The sequence below is a fragment of the Ricinus communis genome, chromosome 1 (assembly GCF_019578655.1).
Source record: "Ricinus communis isolate WT05 ecotype wild-type chromosome 1, ASM1957865v1, whole genome shotgun sequence".
NCBI classification, from domain to species: Eukaryota; Viridiplantae; Streptophyta; class Magnoliopsida; order Malpighiales; family Euphorbiaceae; genus Ricinus; species Ricinus communis.
The window spans coordinates 23128589-23154089 of NC_063256.1; the positions used below are offsets into that span (position 1 = coordinate 23128589).

The 25501-nt window shown below is 37.7% G+C and overlaps 2 non-coding genes across 2 annotated transcripts; one reads left to right on the top strand and one right to left on the bottom strand.

Moving 5' to 3' along the window:
* Positions 1-236: 236 nt before the first annotated feature.
* Positions 237-340, top strand: LOC112536742. The gene has a single exon (XR_003080702.2). It is a non-coding gene; the product is annotated as a small nucleolar RNA R71 (small nucleolar RNA).
* A 24770-nt stretch (positions 341-25110) lies between these two features.
* Positions 25111-25217, bottom strand: LOC112536566. Its single transcript, XR_003080559.2, has one exon. It is a non-coding gene; the product is annotated as a small nucleolar RNA R71 (small nucleolar RNA).
* Positions 25218-25501: the final 284 nt, after the last annotated feature.

The following is a 25501-nucleotide window of genomic DNA, read 5'->3' on the forward strand; positions in this document are numbered from 1 at the left end:
GTCTATTTTCTTGGTCAGAAGCTCCACTTAAGCTACCAAGGCTGCTGTGGAGTCTAACTGGTTGACCATTCCTTGTTTGACAATTGTGAGCTCTGAGAGGATTGCCAACGCTAGTTGTTCATGGCCATCTCCTCTATCAGGTTACTGCTGCTCATCTGCCGTCTGCGATGTCCACCATTTACCTCGTAGTAAGGTTCAAACCGCTGTAAAAGGTTTGAACCTGCATCCATACTAGTAGACCATGGTGTGGACAACATCTCAAGAAGTCCTTATACCTCTCCCAGGCGTACATGCTCTCGTCGTCCATCTACACAAAAGAAGAAATATCATTTCTCAATTTAGCAGTTTTAGCTGAAGGAAAGTACTTGTAAAGGAATTTTTCAGCCAAAGATTTCCAGGTTGTGATAATGTGCGGTGGAAGGGACTGCAACCATCTCTTTACTCTATCCCTTAAAGAAAATGGAAATAATCTCAGTCGGATGGCATCATCGGTAGTTCCATTTATCTTGAAAGTGTTGCATATCTCCAAAAAGTTAGCTATATAGGCATTGTAATCCTCGCTTGGCCGCCCCCCAAACTATACACTCTGCTGTACCATCTGGATCACATTTGGCTTTATCTCAAAATTGTTAGCTGCCACTGTCGGTCTGAGTATACTCGTTTGTGTCCTATCCAATGATGGTCTAGCAAACTCGTACATCATTCTGTTTGCATCCGCTGCGGCATTTCCATTTTGATTCTCCATCCCTTATGGTCTATCTACAGGTACCTCAACCACAATCTCCTCCTCTTCTAATTGCAAACGCTTCCTTAAGAATCTGAGGGATCATTCTGGATCAGATAGAGGCTCTATAAGATTAGAGTTTGAGCTTCTAGTAATAAACTACCTACAATTGGAATGTAGCGACCGAAAAACAAAAGTAGTTAAAACAATAAAAGAATAAAATAAAGCAAAATAGAGACAGAAAAGTAAATATGGCTAAATTAACAAAAACACAAGTTCGTTCTAGTTCACACAAAAAGTAATTCCGCGCCAAAAACTTGATATTGCTATTTACGTAGCTACAATCTAAGGCAGTGAACCTATCGATGCAGACTAGCACAAATGGTGAGTATCAAGGTCGTATTCTTGGGAAAGGGTGAACCTACACCTACTGTAGCGTCTTACGTTATCTAACCTAAAGAATTCAATGAAGTGTTTTTCTATGATTAATTATGAACAAACAAGTAATTAAATGTCAAATTATCTGAAAAGATTTAAGGAAACTCTCGAAGGAAAAGCAAACCCTAGAGGACCTAAGTTAATTGGATTTTTGTAAAGATAAAGATTAAATTGATTATCAATTGCAATTACCCGTGGATGAAGTCTTAACTGAATTCGGTCTCTATTAACCTTTGTTAATTCTTAATCCGGCTAGTCAATTACCCTTATCTCTATGTGATTATTAACCAGTTCTTGCTATTCAGTTTTTCGATTACTAAACGAATCTCTCAATTACATAAAGCAATCTAAATTCCACAATTCACAATGTCTCATGAATAAAGTGACTTCTCATTAATAATAAAAGCAAGAAGAATCAAGAATTCACAATCAAAATCTCATAACATTAAGTTCAATCCACAAACATAGGAACCCAAATTGGGTTGAACAATTTAGGTACTCATACTAATAAGCATCACAAAATAAGAATTAAAATTAGAAAAGTAAATTAAAGGCATGTACACCCTCCTCTTTCAAGTAGGATGAGAAACCCTAATTTTCCAATTCAAAATATCAAACCCTAATTTGCCTCTTGAATGCTCGCAAATCTTGTTTTGATCTTCAAATCGATATTGAAACAAGTGTAATACTCCATTCAATTGATGAAATTGATCTCCCAAAGTCGACAATCGAGGTATAGAAATAAATGAATTGAGTGTGTACAATGGAAATCAAGTCAGAAATTCGAACCCTCATTCACCAAATCGATTTTGCCTATATAGTCCCTTCAAAGACGGCCATGGTCAAGTTTTTGGTCGGCACGAGCGAGTCTAGCCGCCGAACCTCCGCGATCTGGTTGTGTTGACCTCTTCCAAGCCGTGCCTAAGCCAGTGTTGAGCCACCACGGGTCGTGGTGGAGGCTGTAGTGGCTATGGAAACCGTGCCAAAATGGCACTTCTAGGGGCAGCTTCTTGACAATTCAGCACGGTCGGAGTCCAGGCCGTGCACTACCTCGGAATGCTAGTCCTTGCTCAATTTGATGGATTCTGGTCCGTAATTGCACGTATTTCTCTCTATTGTTGATAGTGTCCATCGACAATGACCTAAAACGTGAAAGGAAACAAAAGACAGGTGATTCTAGCATAAAACGAGATAATTATGCATAAGAATGTAAATAATTGGGCATGCAAATATGCGTAATATGATGCCTATCATCTATTGCCATAACTGATTTCTTCTCAACTTGCTTCCATCCCTCTAGAAGGCAAGACTCACCAATCGTCTGATCATCATCAACTGATCCCTAACCACTCAGCACAATATCCTCAATCCAAATATCAATTGAAGGAGGCCTTGAATTACAAACTTTGACATCTAATCTACCTAAAGGCTGCCCTAGCAGGTCTTCACATTCATACCGAGAAAACTGCTCAACTTGCCATTCCTCGTAGACTATTAAGCCTTGAATTTCGTGCTTGAGATGGTTGCACTGATCTGCCTCATCCCCCAAAACCTAGTAATACTTACAATATTAGCCATTATGAGGGTTAGGACCAATTCTTGGTGACTGAGGCTTGAGTTTCTCGCTCCTTTTAGATATTGGAACACCATGGATAATGGTGCCCCATGCTCGGTGAAGGTTCATGACCGCCTCTTCATTGAAAAATCAAGGGTGATCATGAACACTTGGTTCGGGGTGGTGTATTGTTATAATTTGGTAGAGGGCTTCTTCTAATGCTAGGATGGTCTGGATCAATTAGTTTTTCAGTGTAAATGAGGTATTGACTTTCATGCTTGAGCCGGATGCAGGTACTTGTGTAGTAGCTGGGTGCTTAGTGGACTTTATAATAGGTGTTAGGTTTGTAGCCGGGTGCATTAAGGTTAGATGGGTTTTTAAAGGTGGTTGGTTGGAGCATGCCATTTTACACTACCTCTCAAAGATCTTTGAGAGAGGTTGCTTGAAGTTGGAGACCTTCTCGGTTGCTGGAAAGCATTCACATCTAGGGTCCTACTCCTACCAACCTGGTAATTCAGCCTTTTGTCGGTTTGCATAGTCTTTCTTTTATAATTCTCTGTCTTTTTGACCTCAAGGCCGTTATCATATAGGTCCATGAAAGTCTTTGGGTTCATCATCAGAAGCCTTTTGACCCATCCCAAAAGAAAGTTTTGGACCACCATACGAACCTGGTCCTTTTCAGAGGGCAATTCTTCATTAACCCTGCCTTATTCCTCCACCTGATTAAGAAATCAAAAAATGATTCATTTGGCTTTTGCTTGGTGGACTCGAAGTCCCTGATTGACACTTACAAATGAGTGTTGTTGTCAGATTACTTGATAAAAGAGTTATATAAATTATGACATTCAACTTTGGCAGATTTCTCTAATCTATGTTACTAGTTTACAATGGGTACATCTAGGGACAATACAAATAGCTTAACAATTTGGGTCCTACTTAGTTAAGCATTTCCCATGATAGTAATATACAGCTTAAGATGAACTTTTGGATCACCAGTCCCATTGAACTTAGTCATCTCGGGCATCCTGAACTTCGCAGGCAACTTGTCTTCACCCGTCAAAACTAACTCTTCAAAATCATAGGTTGGGTCTAACCCTTTAATCTCTAGCATGCCTTGCATCTTGTCAAGCCTAGCACTCAAGCCACTCACAGCTTTGTTAATGGCAAGGGTAGTGTCCCTTCTGGCATGGTCCAACATGAATTCATCAAAATCCCAGAAGTTTCGTGGCACTCCTCTTCTAGCAGGATCTTCAGCATTAGCATTTTCAAAAAATACGATGACGGTAACAGTTTTACTGGTGATTATAGCCAGATCAATAACAATAGGAGGATTAGCTACTATAGGAGCTACCAGGGCAATTGGGGCAACAGGCAGGGCTTGATGCGCAACCATTCTAGCCAAAAGTTATTGGAGTGCCTTCTAAATCACACCCCTCAAATCATCTATGACAGCATTCTTGAGTATCTCAACATCCTTCTCATTAGCTCCTTCATTGGCCATTTCAGATGTAGCTTCAATCTTAATCATAGAAGCTTGATGCCTTGGTCTTTTGAGGAGCTGTACTATAGTTCAAATTATTAGTGAGATGGCATTCTTTCTAGCCTTCTTGTCCAATCCAAAGGAGAGTCCATATGGCTAAAAGACAAGGTGTTAGTATGATAAATGTGTAATGCATAAAGATAGACAAAAGGAAGAATGTTAGCAAACACATATATTATACACATTGCTATACAAAGCATCCTTTCGACCTTATTTCAACCGCACACGGTCCACGGCGAGTCTTTCTTCCCTAGGATTTTTGGGTCTAGGCTTCTTATCAAAGGGGATAGTAGGCACAACATGCATGCCATTAGCTCTCAAAGCAGATTCAAAACAAACAATGTGATGTTTTTCAATATAAGTTTAAGGCCTGCATATTTTTAGGCCTAGGGCCTGATTCCATATATTTTTTGGTCAAGCCTTTCCAATATTGGGTTTAAGTACTTATAAGGAAAAACATTTCATATAACAACCAATAGGGTTCCTAAGGGAGATTACTACTGTCATTACTATAAACTGAGTCTTGGTTAAGGATAAAAGGCTCCCACAAGTAAAAACTGCTCTTCTTTGGCTTTTCTTCCCACTCAAGAGTCCATGCGAGTAAGGCACTTCCCTCCTTACTTATGAGTGATGGCACTTCCCTCCTTACTTATGAGTGATGGTTAGCTAGTGTTGTGATTCCATGCTTTGAATGGAACTAAAGAACCACTAATCAATGCCATTGGTGCTATTGGGACCAAAAAAGGGTAACCATGCAAGTGATGTAAGAATCACTTATTAAATAATAAAATTAAAGATAAAGATACACTGGAATCAGCTTTTATTATCCCTAATGGAGTCGTCACTATGAGCAGTAGTTTCAGGCAAGCATCCAAGTGTCTCTAACGACTACGACACTATAAGGCTTTTCAACCTAATAGGAACACGCTAACCAATTGTAGAGACTAGCGCGGAGATAGAGTTGCCACCTAGGTAATTCTCTAGGACACTTTTACTAATTCAGTAGCTACTAGATTCCATATTGAAGCTTCACCACATTTAGAGATATATTCAGAGCCAACTTCCTTATTTGTGTATCTTAGTCTTTAATTTTATTGTTTAATGGGCTATTCCCTATAAATGTGATAGTTTATATTTTTACAAGTATCCATTACAACATGTGAGGTCCTCTTAAGTCTAGTCCATTTTTACTAAGTCCAGCCCATATTTTATTTGTTAGCCAATTTAACTAATTAATTATGTACAAGGCCCACTTAGTCTAGTCGAATTACATATTATGCATTTAATTCCAGCCTTTAAGCCTAAGTGCACTAACTTTTATGTGGAGGTCTAGTTGGGTGATCTTAAATTTAATGTGACCCGATTGATTTAATTAAAGCATGACAAAACCCACTAAGTCTATATGGATTTTAAATCTAACCCACTTATCATCATTTAACCTAATGGACTACGTTTTCATGTTAAGGTCCCATTTTACCCTATAGTCTATATGTACAATTTTAATGAGGTAATCACATTGCAATTATTTGGCATCCCATCAAATAGAGAATAAAAATAAAGTCTAGAAAAGTAAATCTAGCTATTACAACCCTCCTACAACTAAAAATCAAAGAAAAGACGCATAAAACAAGCTAGAGTACACAAAATATCCAAAATCAGGCCTAAATAACTTTAGAGCCGAACGACTAATGTCATAGTGTCAATCGACTCTAAGGCTTATTTATGCTTGATTGTACAAATTTTCCTCGATCCTCTTACCATAAGTCAATTCAACATGCATAAGAGACAAAAACACAATCAAAACTCGAAAAAATCAGATGAAGATCATAAAAAGACATTACATTAAGCCTGAAAATTTAAAATAGTAGAAACCCTATAAAGCCAAAAAAAATTGACATAAGGTAACTAAAACTTCACATGGCAAATTCTAGATTTGAGCATGCAACCCATCTGATCCAAAATCCATCGTGATATCATGTTATAAGATTCAATAACCAGCACATGGAATATTATCATATTCGAAACTCCATAAAATAAAAAACATGTTAATTCAAGAGGAAACCTAATCTAATTATTTAAGCCCTTAACTATTTAATTTGGGCCAAATCCGAATTATTGAAAATACACAATTATAAAAATACCCCTGACCGACATATTTATTTACGAAAATACCAAACTCACAAATTTCCATTAAAACCCCATAAAAATAAAATTATACTTTTAATCCTTATTCCAAAATAATCCTCCAATTAAATCCTACACACAATTAAATTAAATAATCAATTTCCAACTTAAAATTTAATACTACTAATCAATTATAATACCAATTCTCCCAAAATTCCTTTATAAAAACATCCTTTATAATTTCTTCCAAAATTTTCCGATATATAATTTTACTTATATAAATATGCATTTGAGAAAATTTTGAATAACCAAAATATAATCATTTCTCAAATAATTTACTTGAATAATTTCTTAAAATTTCAAACTAATTTGGGTATAGAAAATAACTCATTTATTTGATTAATATTAAATTTTTTCATTAAATCATTTCAAATTAAACCCAATAATAATGAAGCTAAAATTAACTTAAATAAAAACTCATTATTAAATATATAAAAATTCAGGGTGTTACATTCTCCCCCTTAAAAAATTAGATAATTTAATTTTGAAAGAAAAGGACTACACTCAAGTAAGACCAAACTAATTAAGAACCTCTCATCTCACTCGGCTTCAGAGAACTTTCCTGCGAAATAAACTAAACCACAAGACTCATCGACAAAACCCTTAAATAAAACTAGCGAACTCGAAAATCCATGATCCTCACTTACTACTCCCTCGGAAACCAAATCTTTACTTACATTCACACACTGAGGATCCAACTTGACGAAAGGATCGAAATATACTTCCTCAACTCAGACTTACAAACAACTGGATTTGACCTCAGAGAACATTACTTGGCGGCAAGTCCAACTTACATGCCACCTCACTGACCTGCCGACAAAACCAAGGGTTCTCACAACCTTATTTTCTTACCAAACCACATCACTTATGACATACCATCCATCTAGTTTCCATAACCGACACAACTCATGCCATCCTGACACAAGATTCCTCTTTGACTGAAATCCAAAAGCCTCCTTTATTATCTAACATGGGGCCTACAACTCCACAGACTTACTCTCTCAGCAACTCAACTCGTCATCCAGAGAATTCTCAAGCTAACACTATTTACTTTGAAAAATTACATCTTTACTTACTTTATAATCATCACTGATAAAAGCTTTATTATCTTGGAAAAATACTTTTATAAAATCGTAAAACCTTTAGCCATTTCTCTATATAAAATTTTACAATATCGCGCGCCAGGGTGATGATGCCCCTATCACCAAGGGCTGCAATGCACAATGTATGATGCATGTCCTAAAATGAATTTATGTATGCCTAACAGTGAAATGCCATATGCATTCTTACGGAATTTGGTAATATTGTATTTTAAAACACTTGTTCTACTTAGAAAATAAATAATGTTCGCTTAAGTTTCTCTGGATTCCGAGCATCCGAAAATACTCCTGCCACCTTTCTTAAGCTTCTTACAACCACCAACTCAACCATAACAGCCGACATCCGCTCGACTTCCCAGGCACTACCTTCGGCGCTACTCAATAAGACGATGCAGATGTGATGGCCGAGGCAGTCCATGTTTCTGACACGCGCAACCACGCTCTACACTAAAAGCTGACTGCGGTGCCCACCATCGAAACCACAATCAAAGCTTCTAAAGGCGGACTGCACTAATCACTTGAAGAAAAACAAAGACGAGTCTATCGGCCGGATCTTCCCATCGCTATAAGCTCATTCTCAAAGATGACACCAAAGACAAGCTTACAACAAAAGAATGACAGACTCTCCAACAAAGAAGGCTGAGACACTGGAGTCAATGAAAATAACAAGACAGACATGATCCTAACTCTGCAGTACTAAGAAAAATCTTAACTTAGGTCGAAGGAAATTTGAACCTAAGCTCGATACTAACTTTGTCACGACCCACTCAGTGGGCTCCGTGGCCATGACTAGGAATGGGTAGGCTTAAGGCCACCGAAACCCGTAGTAAGCCCCGACACTCAACGATTTAAACAAATCTCATCTCAAATTAATATTATTAAAACCATAAATTATCTTAATAGTTACACTTTACAAAATTACTTCGGTCTACCAGAAAAACTAGGCGAGACCCGAAGCTCAGAAAATTTACAACTGATACATTTACTATTACTACTGCGGAGAATCTAAGATGTACCAATTTACATACCAACAAACCATACTATAATCATACCCTACTATTTCCTTCACATAAAATATTAATCATTCGAATCAAAATATCAACCATGCACGTAAATACAATCCATATTATAATCATACCACAATAAATTAATAAATGAATAAATAAAAATATATTTTTACTTTTACGGGACGAGTGGCTCAATAGAACCCTAACCCCAAATTCTAATAGCCTTTCGGCTCTCTTAATCCAACAGGTCTGGCGCCCAGAGAGCAAGCTCGATCAGGGACCTTAACTCCGGCAATCAACTGAACTCAGCCCAGAGAGCAATGCTCGATCAGGGTAAACAAATCCATAATAACCTTATATCCAGGGATCATTACAGACGCAAATTGATGTAACCCATCAAAGTGGCATGTTCTACAAGCCACATTTCCCAATTCGCAATCATCACATATAATAAATATCATTATCTGATGAACTCATCCAACACATATCGAAATAAAGATTAAAGATTTAAGATAAAACAACGTGCAATTTGTGAGGGGAAAAATAATAACGTTTGTCTTATTATAACATACTAATAATAATATTTATATTATTTCAATTATTAATAAGCAAGTGAAATCATTTATTTTGCGATACTAATAATCATATTAAGCACAAATTCTAAATAGCATATTAAAATCGGACTAGCAATAGTGCAAAGATTAAATGACTTTAACTCACGGGATTGGCGACCTCCTAGCTCACATTCGGTGCCTCGGTTGGAGGCGGCGAGCAGGACAGGATCATCTAATCACGGAAAACAATTTATCAATCTGTTGAGACAATCGATCATTAATCCTAGAGTCTAGACTCCCTAGACCGACTGCCTAGAATCTCGACTCGGGAGAATTCTCTACCGAAAATCCCGTGAACCTCCCCAACCAACACGAACATTACCCCCATAAAAACGGGTCCAGGACCCTTGGGAAAAACACTCAAATATCCAACAATTTAAACAACGGGAGTCGGGTCCCCAAACTTCACTATTTCCGGAAACTCACTTGCTCCTAATCTGAGGCGGGCAAAGCGAGAGACAATTATTTTTGACTCACAAAATCATCAAATACTCAATATAACCCAATAGACACAATTAAACCAAGAATTTCTAAAATTAACGGGCCAAAAGAAAATTACAGGCCGATCGCTCGATCGACCTATACTTCAAATTGTACCGGAGTCCGAGGTCGACAATCCAGAACACACCATCGGACTCACAATGACGTGGCGATCCCCGCCCGATTTTTCGATCCGACACCCGATCATCCGGAGAGATTTGCGGACGATCTCGGGCCGTCGATTCGCAAACAAAGCCCGATCGCCACGAGCGATGCCATCGCGAAGCTTCAGTGAGAGGAGAGTCGGGATACGTCCTCCAATCATCCATCCTCGCCGGATCTCACGGGAAAGGCTGAAAAATCTGTTGCCCCTACTCTCTCTCCACAGGATCTTAGTCTCGAGCCACCACAGGCGTATCTTTGCGAAGAGCCACCATCGGGCCGTCGCCACCAACTCAGCCATGACCTTGAAGCTTAATTTGGAAACACGCTTTGAAGCCATTGCCCTTTTCTTATGCATGCATTGGAGGCTGCCTTCGCCCGGCCTGCGTCGCTCCGTCGGCCGGCCCTCACGCCCCAAGCGGTCCTGTAAGCGCCTACAACATCCTCTCCCTCTCTCCGGTACGCACTCTCCCTCTCTCTCCTCCTTTCTTCTTCCCCGATTTCTTTTCTTTCAATATCGATATTTGACCCCTGAACTTTTCCTTATTACAGTTTAGTCCCTCAACTTTCTCAATTACTTACAATTCCATCCATTAAAATTCCAATTTAACCCCCAAACTTCTTTTTAGCCTTTCAATTAAGCCCTTAACTATTTAATTTGGGCCAAATCCGAATTATTGAAAATACACAATTACAAAAATACCCCCACCGGCTAGGCATATTTATTTATGAAAATACCAAACTCACAAATTTCCATTAAAACCCCATAAAAATAAAATTATACTTTTAATCCTTATTCAAATAATCCTCGATTAAATCCTACACAGATTAAATTAAATAATCAATTTCCAACTTAAAATTTAATACTACTATTCAATTATAATACCAATTCTCCCAAAATTCTTTTATAAAAACATCCTTTATAATTTCTTCCAAAATTTTCCGATATATAATTTTACTTATATAAATATGCATTTGAGAAAATTTTGAATAACCAAAATATAATCATTTCTCAAATAATTTACTTGAATAATTTCTTAAAATTTCAAACTAATTTGGGTATAGAAAATAACTCATTTATTTGATTAATATTAAATTTTTTCATTAAATCATTTCAAATTAAACCCAATAATAATAAAGCTAAAATTAACTTAAATAAAAACTCATTATTAAATATATAAAAATTCCGGGTGTTACACCTACTTGAGTCAGAACTCCTTATTGGATTAGAATTCCTTGAGCTAGTAAGATTTACATCATCAAGACTCTTTGTTGGTGTAGGATTTGTTGTACTAGTTTGGTTCGTATGACAGTTGCATGTGATTTTTATGGTACGATATTCCTCATTCCGTACGAAAAGGAAACTAGAAAGTACATATGAATTAATAAATAAAGAAAGATGAATAAAGTAAAGTCAAATCAAGAACCATATAGGAGTTGACTGGTTAACCGTAGTCCTATATTCTATGAGCCAGCTTAACAAAAAAAGGAGAAATTCGTGTGGGCCTATCTAATAACACTACGATCCAAATTACTTCAATATATGCGTCCCAAACATCAAAACAGTTGCGTTCCTGCTTGTATTACGCTTGGATTAATCGAAAACAACATGATTTCTCCCTTTCGCACATGGATTTACGTCTTGTCCCACTTGATGATAAAGCAAAGCATCAATGCCAACGACCAAGCTTGTCAACTGCCTTCTCATGATTCTTTACGCTAATCCTTGTGCCATCAGGAGTGCTCGCGAAGGCGAGGAATGATGGAATCCTAATGCTCCAAGTCCTGAATTTGGGCATGCCTCGATTCTTTTCATTCCCTCCTTCCTCCAAAAGATTCGACTGAGATCATTCGAGAATGATATCAATGCTCGATCAACTGATTTCATTTCATTCCAGAATGATATCAATACTCGATCAACTCATTTAATTTCGTCACATTTGTCCAAGTAATGGATCTGCACCTATGCTTACCGCTTACACGAGCTTTCACTTGACACTCGTACAAACCATCATACTAAACAAAGATTAGAAAGAAAGGCACAAAAGAAAGGAAAGAAATCGCAAGTTCTTTGTTCTTCTCCATACGGCTAGGCATAAGGAGCAAATCGATTTGATTTAGACACTAGGGTAGACAAAGAACACAAAAGAAAGGAAGGACGCGAGCGATAAGTCTATGTTGGCCAAGCCGACTCGTGATTTGCTCGCAAAGTTCTTGAAATAACCCATAACTTGATTTCCCATAAGGTAGAAAACTGAAATAGTATGGTTATTGGCCTCAAGTATTCGGTTGCATGCAGTTTTTACAATGTGAAATCCCTCATTTCATAAGAAAAAGAAACTAGAAGATAAATACGAATTAATAAATGAAGAAAAATGAATAAACTAAAGTCAAATCAAGAACTAGAGAGGAGTTCACTGGTCAACCGTAGTCCTAGATTCTATGAGCCAGCTTAACGAAAACAAAGAGAAATTCGTGTGGTCCTATCTAATAACACTCCGAACCAAATTACTTCATTGTATGCGTCACAGACATCAAAACGATCGCATTCCTGCTTGTATTACGCTTGGATTAATCGAAAACAACATGATTTCTCCTTTCCTCACGTGGATTTACGTCTCATCCTGCTTAATGATCAAGCAAAGCATTAACGCCATCGACCAAGCTTGTCAATTGCCTTTTCATGATTCCTTACTGTAATCATTGTGCCATCAGGAGTCCTCGTGCCGAGAGGAACAAGGAATGATAGAGATCCCAATGGTCCATGTCCTAAATTTGGACGCGCCTCGATTCTCGTCGTTCACTCCTTCCTCCAAAAGATTCGACAGAGATCATTCGAAAATGATATCAATGCTCGATCAACTGATTTCATTCGAGAATGATATAAATACTCGATCAACTAATTTAATTTCCTTGCATTTGTCCAAGAAATGGATCAATGCCTATGCTTGCAGCTTACACGCTTTCACTCGACACTCGTGCTTATGCTCCCCAAATAAAACCAACCTATCATACTAAACAAAGATTAGAAAAAGAGGCATAAAAGAAAGGAAAGAAATCACAAGTTCTTTATTCTTCTCTATATGGTTGGGTGTAAGGATCAAATGGAATTGATATAGACACTAGGGTAGACAAAGAACACAGAAGAAAGGAAGGACGCGAGTGATAAGTCTATGTTTTCTATCTCCCACAAGGTAGAAAACTGAAATCGTATGCTCATTAGCCTCAAATATTTAGGTGCATGTGGTTTTCATGGTGCGAAACCCCTCATTCCATAAGAAAAAGAAACTAGAAGCTAAATACGAATTAATAAATAAAGAAAGATGAATAAACTAAAGTCAAATCAAGAACTAAAGAGGAGTTGATTGGTCAACTGTAGTCCTAAATTCTATGAGCCAGCTTAACGAAAACAAAGAGAAATTCATGTGGGCCTACCTAATAACGCTCCGACCCAAATTACTTCATTGTATGCTTCCTAGACATCAAAACAGTCACATTCCTACTTGTATTACGCTTGGATTAATCGAAAACAATATGATTTCCCCCTTTCGCATGTGGATTTACTTCTCGTTCTGCTTGATGATCAAGCAAAACATCAACGCCACCGCCCAAGCTTGTTAAATGCCTTCTCATGATGCCTTATGCTCCATAAGGAAAAGAAACTAGAAGCTAAATACGAATTAATAAATAAAGAAAGATGAATAAACTAAAGTCAAATGAAGTACTAGAGAGGAGTTGACTGGTCAACCGTAGTCCTAGATTCTGTGAGCTAGCCTAACGAAAATAAGGAGAAACTCGTGTGGGCCTACCTAATAACACTCCGACCCAAATTACTTCTTTATATGCGTCCCAGACATCAAAACGGTCACGTTCCTGCTTGTATTACGTTAGGATTAATCGAGAAAAATATGATTTCTCCCTTTAGTGCGTGGATTTATGTTTCGTCCCGCTTAATGATCAAGCAAAGCATCAACACCACCAGCCAAGCTTGTCAACTGCCTTCTCATGGTTCCTTATGCTAATCCTTGTGCCATTGGGAGTTCTCATGTCGAGAGGAATAAGGAATGATGGAGATTCCAATAGTCCAAGCCCTGAATTTGGACGTGCCTCGATTCTTGTCATTCACTCCTTCCTTCAAAAGATTCGACCGAGATCATTCGAGAATGATATCAATGCTCGATCAATTGATTTCTCTTCATTCGAGAATGATATCAATACTCGATCAACTAATTTAATTTCCTTGCATTTGTCCAAGCAATGGATATGTGCCTATGCTTGCTGCTTACACGCGTTTCACTCGACACTCGTGCTTATGCTCCCCAAATAGAATCAAACCGTCATACTAAACAAAGATTTAGAAGAGAGGCACAAAAGAGACGAACAAAATCAGAACATAGGTACGATACTGGGTCCGATAAGGAAAGAAATTGCAAGTTCTTTGTTCTTCTCCGTACGGGTGCATGTAAGGATCAAATCAAATTGATCTAGACACTAAGGTAGACAAAGAGCACACAAAAGAAAGGAAGGACGCGAGCGATAAGTCTATTTTCTCCCAAGGGCGAGTAGTGATTAGCTCGAAAAGTTCTTGAAAGAACCCATAACTTGATTACCCACAAGGTAAAAACTTGAAATAGTATGCTCATTGGCCTCAAGTATTCGGTGGCATGCGGTTTATATAGTGCGAAATCCCTTATTCCATAAGAAAAAGAAACTAGAAGCTAAATACGAATTAATAAATAAAGAAAGCTGAATAAACTAAAGTCAAATCAAATACTAGAGAGGAGTTGACTGGTCAACCGTAGTCCTAGATTATGTAAGCCAGCTTAATGAATATAAAGAGAAATTCATGTGGGCGTACCTAATAACACTCCGACCCAAATTACGTCTTCGTATGCATCCTAGATATCAAAACGGTCACGTTTCTGCTTGTATTACGCTCGGATTAATAAAAAATAACATGATTTCTCCCTATTGCGTGTAGATTTACGTTTCATCCCGCTTGATGATCAAGCAAAGCATCAACGCCACTGACCAAGCTTGTCAACTGGCTTCTCATGATTCCTTATGCTAATCCTTTTGCCATCAGGAGTTCTCGTGCCGAGAGGAATAAGGATTGATAGAGATCCCAATGGTCCAAGCTCTGAATTTATACGTGCCTCGATTCTCGTCGTTTACTCCTTCCTCCAGAAGATTTGACCGAGATTATTCGAGAATGATATCACTGCTCGATCAACTGATTTCATCTCATTCGAGAATGATATCAATACTGGATCAACTAATTTAATTTCCCCACATTTGTCTAAGCAATGGATCTATGCCTATGTTTGCCGCTTACGCGCCCTTTCACTCAACACTCGTGCTTATTGATAGGAAATCATCATCTTAGCAACCATACACCCTAATAACTAATGAGTTATGATACATATGGAATGCAAGAAGACACCTTCCAATCAAGATGATTTCAAAACCCAAGGATCTCCTCAAGTGAAGTTAGGGAAAACTAGTTCCAATAATGAAACTAGCACTTGAATTCAATTCCAAACGCCACAAACCAAGTATGATTTGATAAGTTAAGAATCAAACACAAGATTTTGGTTAGAGAACGCCACAAATTAAAAAATAATTTGATAAGTTCAAAATTCATGCAAGAACTTAAGCAAAAACACTCACAAAGAGGAAATAAATATTATTATTCATCAATTTCATTTTTACAAATGAATTTGGCTTTGATATTTATAGCCAAAACAAGACAAAGAAACCTAAATGGATGTCTTTTGAGCTTTCCCACGTTTTCCCCTTTAATTCCCCTTAAAACTCATTCAAAGTGGTTGTTTTTACATTGATGGCACTTATTTTGTAACTCCCAAATGACAACTGATCATGTGCATCCATTTTGTAACTCCACACACAACACATATAAGTTACACCTAATAAAATAATCTTTAATTAAATAAAGATAAACTAAAACAATTATTTAAGCTAAAACCCAAAAAGATAAGAACCTATATAAATATGAATTAAGCCCAAAAGCCCAATCATGGCCGAATGGCTTTTATTCTTCAAAATGGACTGAATGTTTCATTATAAGGTTGGACTCTTATTTTCATGCATGAGTTGCAATTCCATTTTGGACTTTCTAGTGCAAGCCTTCACAATAGAATATCATGGCAGCCTTGATTCATATCACTTATGCTCCCAAATAGAACCAAACCATCATACTAAACAAAGATTAGAAAGAGAGGCACAAAAGAAAGGAAAGAAATTGCAAGTTCTTTGTTCTGCTCGGTATGCCTGGGCGTAAGGATCAAATCAAATTGATTTAGAAACTAGGGTAGACAAAGAACATAAAAGAAAGGAAGGACGCGAGTGATAAGTCTATTTTCTCCAAGGGCAAGTCTTAATTCGCTCACAAAGTTCTTGAAAGAACCTATAACCTGATTTCCCACAAGGTAGAAAACTGAAATAGTATGCTTATTAGCCTCTAGTATTCGGTTGCATGCGGTTTTTATAGTGCAAAATCTCTCATTCCATAAGAGAAAGAAACTAGAAGCTAAATATGAATTAATAAATAAATAAAGATGAATAAAGTAAAGTCAAATCAAGAACTAGAGAGGAGTTGACTGGTCAACCGTAGTCCTAGATTCTTCATTGTATGCGTTCCAAACATCAAGACAGTCACGTTCCTGCTTGTATTGCGCTTGGATTAATCGAAAGCAATATGATTTCTCCCTTTCACGCGTGGATTTATGTCTCGTCCTGCTTCATGATCAAGCAAAGCATCAATGCCACCGGCCAAGCTTGTCAACTGCCTTCTCATGATTCTTTACGCTAATTCTTGTGCCATCAGGATTCCTCGTGCCAAGAGAAATAAGGAATTATGGTGATCCTAATGGTCCAAGTCCTAAATTTGGTTGTGCCTCGATTCTCGTCGTTCCCTCCTTCCTCCAAAAGATTCGATCGAGATCATTTGAGAATGATATCAATGCTCAATCCACTGATTTCATTTCATTCGAGAATGATATCAATACTTGATCAACTAATTTAATTTCTTCACATTTGTCCAAGCAATGGATCTGTGCCTATGCTTATCGCTTACACGAGCTTTCACTCGACACTCGTGCTTATGCTCCCCAAATAGAACCAAGCCATCATACTAAACAAATATTAGAAAGAGAGGAACAAAACAAAGGAAACTAATCGCAAGTTCTTTGTTTTTATCCGTATGGCTGGGTGTAAGGAGTAAATCAAATTGATTTAGACACTAGGGTAGATAAAGAACACAAAAGAAAGGAAGGATGCGAACGATAAGTCTATGTTTGCCAAGCCGAATCGTGATTAGCTTACAAATTTCTTGAAATAACCCATAACTTGATTTTCCACAAGGTAAAAACTGAAATAGTATGCTTATTAGCCTCAAGTATTCGGTTGCATGCAGTTTTTATGGTGCAAAATCCCTCATTCCATAAGAAAAAGAAACTAGAAGCTAAATACAAATTAATAAATAAAGAAAACGAATAACTAAAGTCAAATCAAGAACTAGAGAGGAGTTGACTGGTCAACCGTAGTCCTAGATTCTCTGAGCCAGCTTAACGAAAATAAAAAGAAATTCCTGTGGGCCTACCTAATAACACTCCGACGCAAATTACTTCATCGTATGTGTCACAAACATGAAAACGGTCACATTTCTGCTTGTATTACGATTGGATTAATCGAAGACAACATGATTTCTCCCTTTCGTGCGTGGATTTACATCTCATCCTGCTTGATGATCAAGCAAAGCATCAACGCCTCCACCCAAGCTTGTCAACTGCCTTCTCATGATTCTTTACGCTAATCCTTGTGCCATCAGGAGTCCTCGTGCCGAGAGGGATAAGGAATTATGGTGATCCTAGTGGTCCAAGTCCTAAATTTGGTCGTGCCTCGATTCTCATCGTTTCCTCCTTCCTCCAAAAGATTCAACCAAGATCATCGAGAATTATATAAATGCTCGATCAACTGATTTCATTTCATTCGAGAATGATATCAATACTCGATCAACTAATTTAATTTCCTTGCATTTGTCCAAGTAATGGATTTGTGCCTATGCTTGCCCCTTACACGCGCTTTCACTCGACACTCATGCTTATGCTCCCTAAATAGAAACAAACCATCATACTAAACAAAGATTGGAAAGAGCGGCACAAAAGAAACGAACAAAATCAAAACATAGGTACGATTTTGGGTCCAATAAGGAAAGAAATCGCAAGTTGTTTATTCTTCTCCATACGGTTGGGCGTAAGGATCAAATCCATTTGATTTAGATACTAGGATAGACAAAGAGCACAAAAGAAAGGAAGGACGTGGGTGATAAGTCTATGTTTTTTATTTCCCACAAGGTAGAAAACTAAAATAGTATGCTCCTTAGCCTCAAATATTCAGTTGCATGCGGGTTTTATGGTGTGAAATTCCTCATTCCATAAAAGAAAGAAATTAGAAGCTAAATACGAATTAATAAATAAAGAAAGATGAATAAACTAAAGTCAAATCAAGAAAGAGAGAGGAGTTGACTAGTCAACGTAGTCCTAGATTCTATGAGCCAGCTTAACGAAAACAAGGAGAAATTTGTGTAGGCCTACCTAATAACACTCCGACACAAGTTACTTCATTGTATTCGTCCTATACATCAAAATGGTCACGTTCCTGCTATTATTATGCTTGGATTAATCGAAAAGAACATGATTTCTACCTTTCGTGCGTGGATTTACGTCTCGTCTCGCTTGATGATCAAGCAATGCATCAACGCCACCGTCCAAGCTTGTCAACTGCCTTCTCATGATTCCTTACGCTAATCCTTGGGCCATCAGGAGTCCTCGTGCCGAGAGAAATAAGGAATGATGGAGATCCCAATGGTCCATGTCTTGAATTTGGGTGCACCTCGATTCTCATCGTTCACTCCTTCCTCTAAAAGATTCGACCGAGATCATTCAAGAATGATATCAATGCTCGATCAACTGATTTCATTTCATTTGAGAATGATATAAATACTCTATCAACTAATTCAATTTCCTTGCAATTTTCTAAGCAATGGATCTGTGCCTATGCTTGCCACTTACTCGCACTTTCACTTGACACTCATGCTTATGCTCACCAAATAAAACCAACCTATCATACTAAAAAATGATTAGAAAGAGAGGCATAAAAGAAAGGAAAGAAATCGCAAGTTCTTTATTCTTCTCCGTACGGCTTGGCATAAGGATAAAATCGAATTGATTTAGACACTACGGTAGACAAAGAACGCAAAAGAAATGAAGGACATAAGCAATAAGTCTATGTTTTCGATCTCCTACAAGGTAAACTACTGAAATAGTATGCTCACTAACCTCAAATATTCGGTTGCATGCGGTTTTAATATGGACTCGAACCGGATACGTTCAAACACCAAGATGAGCAATAGTGAGAAACTCAAACTGATAAACGCTCTCCCTATTTAAGAGGAAGCACCCTTACTAATAAGTTCAAATTATCGCCCCAAGATCTAACTTGAAAGTTTGCAATTGATTATGGAATTAACAAACTTAACAATAGAATTACTAAGCCCTTTAGTTATAAATAGATGAAGAATGTTCAAACAACCCAAGAAACTAATAAAAAGTTTATGTAGATGTGAAACTAAACTAAACAAGTTAATTTAATCTCAAGAAATTCAAGAGTTAACAACTCAAGGAAAATAAACTTCATTCAAAATGACATATTGATCTAATGCCCTTTTGGCCGAAATACATAGCTCTATTTATAAAGTTTTGAAATGATTATAACCCTAAAAAGGACTAAAAGATAAGGAATAAAAATCAAACCCTAAAAGACTCCTAATATGCGGCTAATCTTATCCCTATAAGGAAGGATAAGATAAAGAGTACTCTAAACAAATTAAAATCCTAAATTCATGGAGAAAGTTCTCTTTATCCATTACTTCCAAAAATATAGGAAATTAACTAAAAAATGGGTCCACTATGAATTTATCGTGAAAAATTTGAAGCTCTTTTTGCAAGTTCCAGCAGCTCATGAATTGTAAGGTGTGGTCACGCCTTATTGAAGATGAGCTTCTGCCTCAATCTTCATTAATAGCAATTACTGTCACTATCTTCAAGACATTGTTATCATCATTAAAAGCACCATCATTAGCCATTTTTAAAACATGCTCTAAGTAAGAATTTAAGGCTTGCTTGAATTTCTTACTCCTTGCTCGTGTCATTGGTCCTCCATAGGCTAGTGGATCCATGCTAGTTGACTTAGTTGCGTCCTTGGTTGCATCAGGTTTTTATTGTACGAAATCACTCATTCCATAAGAAAATGAAACTAGAAGCTAAATACGAATTAATAAATAAAGAAAGATGAATAAACTAAAGTCAAATCAAGAATCAGAGAAGAGTTGACTGGTCAACTAATGGGTGCTATCTATGTAGCTACAATCTAAGGCAGTGTACTTATCGATGCAGTCTAGCACTAATGGCGAGTATCAAGGTCATATTCCTCGGGAAAGTGAAAGCCCAGAGTTACTCCTTTGTTCTTTATTATATTAACCTAAAATGAATGATGAATAATTTCTAAACTAACTAATAGCTACAAGCTAAGTTCTAAGGGAGATGCAGGAGTAAATGGATAAATGAAATAACCCAGACAAGAAAGCAAACCCAAATGGAGGCAATCAAACAAAAGATAAAGGATTGATGACTCCAATTATGCTACCCGTGGATGAATTCTTAACTGAATCCGGTTTCTCTCTCGAGATAACCGAATTCCTAAACCTAATAACCTAAAGTTGGAATCTCTTCCTAACGATTGATTCTTAAATTAGCATTAAGCTTTAATCCGCCTCTATTAAGCTTTGTTAATTCTTAATCCGACTAGTTAATTATCCTTATCTCTAAGTGATTATTAACCAGTTCTTGCTATTCAAAATTCCAATTGCCAAATGGACTTCTCAATCACATAAAGCAATCTAAACACCACAATTCACAACGTCTCATGAATAATGCATTATCTTATTAATACTGAAAGCAAGAAGAATACAAAACTAATATAAAACTAACTCAAAAAATCCAACAATATAACTTTAAGCCAACATAATAAAGAAATCCCAATGGATTTAATCATTCTAGCTAATCATGTTCATTATCAAAACCCACAAGAATTCAATTACAAAAATGAGTAAGATAGAGAAACCCGAATACACCCTTGGATGAGATTAAACAGCTCCAATTCCTCTTGCCCAATCTTGAATCGATTCTTGTTCCTCTCACTCAAATTGAAGCCAATCAACGAACCTCGCCCAATCTTCAATCTTTGAAGGGAGTCCGATTTAAATCTTAGTCCAAGTCTCATTTCTCCTTGGTTCCAACTCAGAAAACCCTTAGGGAGAGAAAAGTTAGTGTTTGGGACATTCTCCCCCATTTTATCTTCTCTCCTCTTGCTCTTTCTTTTAATTAATTCGTCCTATTGCCGCGAATATGGCCGTGTTCCTAGCCGTGTTGGGAACACGGTCTGGTATTCTTGGCCGTGTTGGGAACACGGTCTGGTGTTCTTGCCTGTGTTACTCTTTATGGTTGTGCTCCTTAACGCATCTTTCTCCTGTTGTCAAATGCACCCAAAACGACCGTTTTGGTGCCCGTGTTGGGAACACGGCCAGTATTAAAACCAACACGGCCATGTTCAGATTAGGGATGCACAAACTTGACTTGTTTCGGCAACTTTGACTTCCAATTCTGCTCCAATTCTTCCCTTTATCACTCTTTGACTTTTGGACCTAAAGCACACAAACAAATGCATAGGGTGAGTGTTGGGACCAATTCACATCCAAATGTACATAAATTCTGCCTTAAAATCCCCATTATTCTACGTATATCATCAATCGTAGTCCTAGATTCTATGAGCTAGGTTAACAAAAATAAGGAGATATTGGTGTGGGCCTACCTAATAACACTCCGACTCAAATTACTTCATTATATGCGTTTCAGATATCAAAACGGTCGCGTTCCTGCTTGTATTATGCTTGGATTAATCGAAAACTAACATGATTCCTCCCCTTCGCATGTGGATTTACATCTCGTCCCGCTTGATAATCAAGTAAAGCATTAATGCCACCGGCCAATATTGTCAACTTCCTTCTCATGATTCTTTATGCTAATCCTTGAGCCATCAAGAGTCCTCGTGCCGAGAGGAACAAAAAATGATGGAGATTCCAATGGTCCGAGTCCTGAATTTAGGGTGTGCCTCGATTCTCGTTGTTCCCTCGTTCCTTCAAATGATTTGACCAAGATCATTCGAGAATGATATTAATGCTCGATCGAATGATATCATTTCATTCTAGAATGATATCAATACTCGATCAACTAATTTAATTTCTTTGCATTTGTCCAAACAATGGATCTTTGCATATGCTTGCCGCTTACACGCGCTTTCACTCGACACTCATGCTTATGCTCCCCAAATAGAACCAAACCATCATACTAAACAAAGATTAGAAAGTGAGGCACAAAAGAAAGGAAAGAAATTGCAAGTTCTTTGTTCTTCTCCGTACGGCTGGGTGTAAGGATTAAATCAAATTGATTTAGACACTAGGGTAGACAAAGAACACAAAAGATAGGAAGAACGCAAGCGATAAGTCTATGTTTGCCAGGGCGACTCGTGATTACGTCGCAAAGCTCTTGAAAGAACCTATAACTTGATTTCCCAAAAGGTAGAAAACTGAAATAGCATGCTCATTAGCCTCAAGTATTCGGTTGCATACGGTTTTTATGGTGTGAAATCCCTCATTCCATAAGATAAAGAAACTAGAAGCTAAATATGAATTAATAAAGAAAGAAAAGATGAATAAAGTAAAGTCAAATCAAGAACTAGAAAGGAGTTGACTGGTCAACCGTAATCCTAGATTCTATGAGCCAGCTTAATGAAAATAAGTAGAAATTCGTGTGGGCCTACCTAATGATACTCCGACCCAAATTACTTCATTTTATGCATCCCAGACATTTAAACGGTCACGTTCCAGCTTGTATTATGCTTGGATTAATCAATAACAACATGATTTCTGCCTTTTGTGCGTGGATTTACGTCTCGTCTAGCTTGATGATCCAGCAAAGCATTAACAACTTAAGTGTGGGGTGATTTGATAGGCATCATATTATACATATTTACATGCCCAATTGTTTACATTCTTATGCATAATTATCTCATTTTATGCTAAAATCACCTGTGTTTTGGTTCCTTTCACGTTTCAGGTCATTATCGAAGGACATTGTCAATAATCGAGGGAAATACGCGCAATTACGGACCAAAATCCATTAAATTGAGTAAGGACTAACATTCCGAGGTGGAGCACGGGCTGGACTTCGGCTGTGCTGAATTGTCAAGAAGCTGCCCCCAAGAGTGCCATTTTGGCACGATTTTCGTAGCCATCACGGCCTCCAGCAGGGCCTGTGGTGGCTCAGCACCGGCTAGGGCACGGCCTGGAAGAGGTCAACAGAATCGAATCGCGGGTTCGGCGGCTGGACTCACAACTTGACCATGGTCGTGCTGAAGGGACTATATAGGCAAAAATGATTTGGTGAATCAGGGTTCGATTTTCTGACTTGATTTCCATTATACGAACTCAATTCATTTGTTTCTAGACCTCAATTGTCAACTTTGGGAAATCAATTTCATCAATTGAAGGAAGGATTGCACTTGTTTCAACATCAATTTGAAGATCAAGACAAGATTTGGGAGCATTCAATAGGCAACTTAGGGTTTGATATTTTGAGTTGGAAAATTAGGGTTTCTCATCCAACTTGAAAGAGAAGAGTGTACATGCCTTTAATTTACTTTTCTAATTTTATTCCTTATTTTGTGATGCTTATTAGTATGAGTAGCTAAATTGTTGAACCTAATTGGGGTTCCTATGTTTGTGGATTGATCTTAATGTTATGAGATTTTGATTGTCAATTCTTGATTCTTCTTGCTTTTATTATTAATGAGAAGTTAATTTATTCATGAGACGTTGTGAATTGTGGAATTTAGATTGCTTTATGTAATTGAGAGATTCGTTTAGTAATAAGAAAATTGAATAGCAAGAACTGGTTAATAATTACTTAGAGATAAGCGTAATTGACTAGCCAGATTAAGAATTAACAAAGCTTAATAGAGGCGGGTTAAACCTTAATGCTAATCGAATAATCAATCGTTAGGAAGAGATTCCAACTTTAGGTTATTAGGTTCAAGAATTCGGTTATCTCGAGAGGGAGACCAAAATCAGTTAAGACTTCGTCCATGGGTAATTGCAATTGATAATCAATCTAATCTCTATCTTCACCAAAATCCAATTAACTTAAGTCCCCTAGGGTTTGCTTTTCCTTCGAGAGTTTTCCTAAATCATTTCAGATAATTTGACATTTAATTACTTGTTTGTTCATAATTAATCAAAGAATAACATTTATTGATTTTTTTAGGTTAGATAACATAAGACGCTACAGTAGGTCTAGGTCCACCCTTTCCCGAGAATACGACCTTGATACTCACCATTTGTGCTAGTCTACATCGATAGGTTCACTGCCTTAGATTGTAGCTACGTAAATAGCCTATCAAGTTTTTGGCGCCATTGCCGGGGAATTTACTTTTTGTGTGAACTAGAACGAACTTGTGTTTTTGTTAATTTAGCCATATTTATTTTTTTGTCTTTATTTTGCTTTATTTTATTCTTTCATTGTTTTAACTACTTTTATTCTTTGGTCGCTACATTCCATTTGTAGGTAGTTTATGACTAGGAGCTCAAACTCTAATCTTATAGAGCCTCTGTCTGATCTAGAACGATCCCTCAGACTTTTAAAGAAGCGTTTGCAATTAGAAGAGGAGGAGATTAAGGTTGAGGTACCTGTAGATAGACCAGAAGGGATGGAGAATCACGATGGAAATGCCGCAGCGGATGCCAACAGAACGATGTACGAGTTTGCTAGACCATCATTAGATGGGACACAAACGAGTATACTCAGACCGGCGGTGGCAGCTAACAATTTCGAGATAAAGCCAAATGTGATCCAGATGGTACAGCAGACTGTACAATTTGGGGGGCTACCAAGCGAGGATCCCAATGCCCATATAGCCAACTTTTTAGAGATATGCGACACTTTCAAGATAAATGGAACTACCGATGATGCCATCCGGCTAAGATTATTTCCATTTTCTTTAAGGGATAGAGCAAAGAGATGGCTGCAGTCCCTTCCACCGCACACTATTACAACCTAGAAATCTTTGGCTAAAAAATTTCTTTACAAGTACTTCCCTCCAGCTAAAACTGCTAAATTGAGAAATGACATTTCTTCTTTTATGCAGATGGATGACGAGAGCATGTACGACGCTTGGGAGAGTTATAAAGATTTGTTGAGATGTTGTCCACACCACGGTCTACCAGTATGGATGCAGGTTTAGACCTTTTACAGCGGTTTGGACCTTGCTACGAGGCAAATGGTGGACGCTGCAGCAGGTGGAGCTTTGAATAGCAAGACGCCAGAGCAGGCGCAAAACCTGATAGAGGAGATGGCCATGAACAACTACTAATGGCAATCCTCTAGGAGTCGGCCGGTCAAACAAGGAATGGTCAACCAGTTAGACTCCACAGCAGCCTTGGGAACTCAAGTGGAGCTTCTGACCAAGAAGATAGACCAGCTTCAGATGCCAGTTCAAGCAGCCC